This window comes from Rousettus aegyptiacus, unplaced genomic scaffold, assembly GCF_014176215.1.
Source record: "Rousettus aegyptiacus isolate mRouAeg1 unplaced genomic scaffold, mRouAeg1.p scaffold_m13_p_6, whole genome shotgun sequence".
Classification (NCBI taxonomy): domain Eukaryota; kingdom Metazoa; phylum Chordata; class Mammalia; order Chiroptera; family Pteropodidae; genus Rousettus; species Rousettus aegyptiacus.
In genome coordinates, this window is record NW_023416309.1 from 43,713,305 (window position 1) to 43,719,645 (window position 6,341).

A 6,341-nucleotide genomic window follows, 5' to 3' on the forward strand; every position below is an offset into this window, starting at 1 on the left:
ACAGTACAGTAACACTTTTTTATTTTTTGTCTCCTTTTCTCTCTACCTTTCTTTTCTCCCTTATTCTGGCTTCCTGGGATGACACCTCAAATAAACCGCTTGCAAACATGTCTGAGCCTCAAACATTTCATGAGTAGCCAATCTAATAAATGCATCATTTGAGAAATAAGAACATTAAATTCAAAATCAGCAGGCTAGAATCTCAGGTATGTAGCAAGAATTTTATTGAGGTCTCCAAAATCGTTTCATTCTCAAGCCTCCATCTACTAGGATTGAGGAAATGGGGGTTGATAAGAAAATTGAACCTTAGGCTTTTCAGAGTTCTTTTAGTGTTATGTCAAGTTACTGGGAGGGATACACAGTACTAAGTCATTGGCAAATGAGGATTTTAATTTTTTTCAGTCATTGGTCTGTACAGGTTGACAATATCTTCATTGTAAATATTTGTCTTTATGGCATCTTGAGGTCTACCAGTTCTAATATTTTCCTGCCAATGCTGGATTTATAGAATTATCTCTACCGCTACTATGTCACAGGGAGCTAAGAAGCTTTGCTGTTGTCCCAGCTCCCTTATGTCACTGGACGAACTTTTCAGGGGCTTTGTATGAGAAAGGAAAAGAACTCCCTTTTCTTCGATACATCAATATATTTCCATTCATTAAACCCCTTTGTTTCATAGGCTACATAAACCTATTTCTTGTCTAAGATGGTATTATTTTGCTGAGGTTCTGAAGTCCGTGTTTCTACAAGTGTTTATAGAAACCAAAGCCAAGAGAGCTCTATTCATTTTCTATCTTCTAGCTGTCCTCTGAGGCAATAAAGACAGAACAGTGAGAAGAGGGGTGGAGAGGAATTAAGAGGGGAAATCCTAGGAGAGAAAAAAGATGCATATAAACATAGATTAAATCTAAAAGAATGTATATGAAATACTCAGTGTTTTTATTTGTTGTGTCCTTATCGGAGGGTAATTATAGAGAAAATAAAAAGTACGTATTTGCTATTTTCTTTTTAGTCATTATTCTAAATACAAATTATATTTTGGTGAGAAAACAGCTGTGTGCCTATGCATGTGTGTGTATGCACAACTCCGTGTCTGTGTTGGGGAGAAAGGTGAGGAATGCCTTACACTTATTATTTATTCAGGCTCAGTCCACATAATCCCAAAGAAACCCATTAATTTAGAAAAGTAATCAAACAATATTGTGTTGAGACTGATATATGTTTCATAATACCCAGTTACCTTATTTTTACTTTTCAAACTTTTTTAGAGTGATAGAGACAGAACTTCTGTCCTCTATTTTCATCTTCTATATAGCACTTATTTTCCTCTCCGTCAAAGTTTCTTTACACCTGACAAATTGATTTTCACCATAGGATGAATGCTGGATATCTAGAAAATAATCCCACTATATGTGCAGAATTCCAGGATACTCTGTGGTTCTCTTTTGTGGAACTGTAAAATTATCCTCAATGATTCCCTCCATTTTTGCATTCATCTTTGTTTTTTAGATGGCTGGGCTCACCACTCATTCATCTGACAAATCTTATAAGTTATCTGAAGGAAAGAAGTCCCTAAGAGGAAATTTCATCATGCTATACTCCTGTGTAACTTTACTGACGGCCCAGTTATGAGGGTAGAATATGAAAAAAACAAACAGTATCCACTAAATGTTAACACACAAATATCTCGTTACATATATGCTCTTAACAGCTGCAATTGCTGAATCTGAGGAAGGTCAAGACAATTATGAATAAATGAAAAATATTTCGAAATATTAACTGAACCCTGAGAAGCCTTGATAATATTACAAGAAAAACACTAGTGATGTGATATGACAACACTGATTTCAACCTCACCCTGTAAGGTAGGTGTTCACAGCATGAATTTTGTTTTTTGTTTGTTTTGTTTTCTTTCTGAATAGAGGCAAACAGAAGAGAAAATTGTGCTATTTGAATTGCAGATTTCTTCTGCAGTTTGTTTCCCCTACTATTTTCTAGGGTGACTTGAATTTTGGACTATTTAAGCACTTCCAGTTGAAATGCATTGTCCTTAGTCATAAGCACCTTGAAACACAGTTAACAAGCTCTTTATCATCCCTGACTTATAATTGAAATAACCAAATGTAAAAAAAAATTAGAAAAGTTATGGCTAGATTTCATTCCTGAGTGCCCTTTTGTCACTCTCTACCATTTCTCTCCTTAATCTTTGTTTATTTAAGTACAGAACAAATCTGACAATTTGCCATAATGCTTTTACCACTGAGCTAGAATCTCTGAAGTGGAACAGAATCCAGCATATAGTAGAAGCCTGGCATTTTCACTAACAAGTTTTTCAAAAGTCACCAAATTCTTTCTTCTAAATGAAAACAATGGAGGCAGGGACTGTATCAGTTTTATCAATATGATAAGCTAGTTACTCTCTAAGTGTTTGGCAACCAGAAAGAACAAAGTCTTCTTTTGTCTATAATAGTGAAACAAATAAAATGGAAATTGAAACCACTGATGGTTGATGAAAGCAACTTGCATCCCCCTACTTTGAGGTTATCCATCGGTGTTCTGAACTACTCTATAAAATATTGAAATTCCTTTCATTATTATAAGAATTATCCACACACTCTGAGAAAAGTAGCTGCTTGAATAAAGAACAAACTTCCTTTTAATTACATAGAAATTTAATAGAGCTCCCAGGTACACACTTGGTAAACACATTGTAATTATATATTCCTGCTGATAGAAATTGCCTGCTCTGATTTCATTCCATACTGTACATTGGCTGGACAGCATGGAGCATATTGAACAACCTGTCGAAATAAATGTTCATTTATATACAGCCAGTTGGGGAAGTCTATTGACTTCTGTAATAATATAATATCCAAAGAACTAATGTTTAAGTTTTCCCTACACCAACTTTGGTGGTTCAAAGTTTTCTCTTTGACTGTGGGTGGTGGGAGGGGAAAGGCACGGCTCTATTTTGGAAAATGAGGTACCTCCCCAGTATATTTGATATTTTTATTTATAATAAGAATGACCTTTTATAGATTTCTTTTTACCTCGAGATCTCAAAAAACACTTCACAGCTATTGTCTCATTCTTGCTGTTTTCCCATCAGGTAAAAGGAACCAGGTAGAGTATGCCATCTGCACTTTGTCTCAATAAGACAAGTCACCTGGGGTAGGACACAATAGGCCAGACATCAACAGGGATAGCTTTTTCACCACTATTGAATTAACCAGGGGGCGTGAAGTTTTTTAATGGTTATTTTTGGATCAACATTTCAGTAACTCAGTTCAAGCCACTGAAAACAATAACAAAGCATCCATATAAATTGATGCAGAGATTTATTTGTAAAGACTCATAAAGTTCTCTGGTATTGGCAGTAAGCACTCAGAACTCTTGAGAAGCATGTCCATATTTTTGGAAAAGCACTTGTTTATCACATTTCTGAAAATAAAATGTTAATAAAAAATAAAACCCACGCCATGTGACAAAGAAAAGAGCTTGCTAGTAGGGTCTCTATCATAGTAGCTTGGAACAAAAAGTAAAACAGCAAGGAGTCAAAAGGAAAAGGCTTTCAGTGATAGGGAATGAGATGTTTAAAAATGTCAGGGGTAGTGGTAAAAATTTTTAGCAATTTGGCATATTTTTCAACATGAACTATATTAATTTGATAATACCAAGACTACCCCATTCTAATCAGATGGAATGATCACATTCAGCACTTGAAAGTAATAAATCCTAAATTATTATTATATCCATTCTAAAGAAATTATAGTCCCCAGTAAAAGGAACCACGTCTAAGAATATCGATTGTTTCCTATAGCACTTTGGTGCAAGCATTGCTTCCTCTGTGTGCAAATTAAGCAATACAGACTAATACTCATTATGAAAATTGTGTGAAAGATGATCAAGAGCTTAGATAGAGAGCCATGAAAGTAACGAAGATACTAGGGTCACTTAAAAAGCATGTGATTAATTTTAAAATGTGGTTTTTACTGTCATAGTTCATTGGCCCCATTATATTGTATGTATTATGTAAAGTACTCGTTTGCTTTTCTATTTTTTTTTTTTTTTTTACCACATTACTGACAAACTTTCTACTGTTTCTACTAAGAGTGCACAATTTGTAGGCACCAAGTTGATCAATGAGATAGTATGGTGAACTTAGAAAGACTCTGCCTGCTGGTGGACCTAAATCTTCCAATCTTATCTACTTATTTGTTCCACCATATCTTCACTTCTAATTATCTCATTTCTACTTCGAACTTTCTTCTCTCAGATTAACAAATTTATTTATCTATGTAGGTCAGCCCGGACAATCTTTTTAAAGCTTCTTAATCCCTTAGTATTTAAAATGCATACACCATCAAGGAAAATGGGAAAATGTAGAAATTTTTAACATGCACAAATAGGAAGTGAAAAAAATTCGAAATCTTTTAACATGTACAAACGTTAGATCTTAAAGACCTTTTTCTGGGCACATATCTAACTTAAATTTATTAGATTTTCTAATTATATGAATATCTGAGTTATTTTAAACTTGGAAGAAGGACATTTGGATGAAATTTAAAATAATGTTCCCAGGCTTCTAGTAGTAAAAATTAGATAAATGAGTTTTATGTTCCCATCTCATTGGTGTTTTATACATCCTCTTTGGACACTAATGCATCAATTTGGATAAATTCTGTCTAAAGATTAAAAATAGATGGCAATGAACAGAGATACCAAAACAGTTCTGCAAGGACATAGAATCTACTGAGACTCTGAGCAAGTTCTAACTAGGAGAGAACAGTCGGCTTCTCATGTCCCAACTCATTTCACAGGCAATGACAACTGTCAGAGAAGAGGTCAGCTTTAGTAAATATTACCGGTCATAATAATCATTGATTTTAGAAATACATATAATGGTGAGATACCAACATGAGTCTACTTGTCCAAAGAGATCTGAAAATCTAGGGGAGTGAGAAATGCCATTTCATAACATTAAATATCCAAACACTTAAAGAATCTATGAGAGGTCACACGAAATGATGCTAATTGTCCAAGAGATTAAATATGGTGCTCTTCCAATTCTCCAAGCTGTGTGAAGATTAAGGGGTACATAAAATTATTTAATATGATTGCTACAAAAAAAAAGTGAAATTAAAAAATATATATGGGTGGTGAGTGAGAGAGGTATTTGGAAGACCAGCCTGGGCTGTACAAGAAGGTCTTGGCTTTTACCTAATCAATTAAGGTTGACTTTAAGTTTCCCTCTGCAAATTTGTGTATTTTTTCCATTCTGGGATTATTGTTTTCTTTATAATCCCACATTTCAGAGGAGTTATGCATGAGCTTTACTCAGCCTGGACTCACCTAAATTGGGCTATATCACAGAATCAGCCAGCACTACAACCACCACCAAAGTCTGGTTCAAGACAAGAGTGATACTAGTTCTTACCCAGAAATCTGCACAAGCATGGGCACCTTGGCCATTAGTGCTGTTACTGCTGATGTGTTTGTGGGTCCATCCTAACTTCTACCATCTTGTGATGGAGACAGAACTGGGCTCCCCACCTGAGAAGGAAAAGTTCCTTCCTGTATTGACTCTCAGTAAGTGACAGCAATTTTCCTTCCTGACTTCTTGATTGTCAGGTTCACAGTGGGATGAAATATGATGTTACCTTGTCTCACAAAGAGGCAGCATCATTACTGAAAGCATTTTGTTATTGTTGGTCAAGTCCAAAAGGCCAATATTATCTGCTCTGTCCAAGGCAGCCCTTGGACTGTAAGGAAGTCAGTTGTGTAATTGGGGATATTTACTATTTAGTACTTATGCATCCCTTAAGTCATGCCAGATCACTGATATTTCTTTAAAGTCTTAGATTTTGTAAGACCAATCCAAATGTGTTCTTTATATTCACGAAATCTCTAAAAGTTAGACTAGGACTAATTGTTGTGCTTTAAAATCCAAATTTTTATCATTATAACTATGTAAAAAAAAAATTGATCCTGCAAAATGATACTCTCATTTTCCAGCTAAGCATCATGAAATATAAGCATCATGAAAATAATAATTATCCTTTTTTTCTTGTGATTTTACCTCTATGTCATTCCATCAAACAGGTGTCTAAATAATAATTGTGGCTGATTTCCAGGCTTCTATAAACTATATTTCTGCCAGTGTTATTCTTATTTTACCTGGAAATCCCTTTCATATCAGACCTAAGCCTTACATTTTCTTTCAAGGAAGCTCATATCCCACCTTTGCCAAATGTCTTCCCATTAGCTCCACTCAGAATTTTAACCTCTCTTCTCTTACTCACACAACATATTAGTTAGAACTCAGATATCTCTGCCATTTG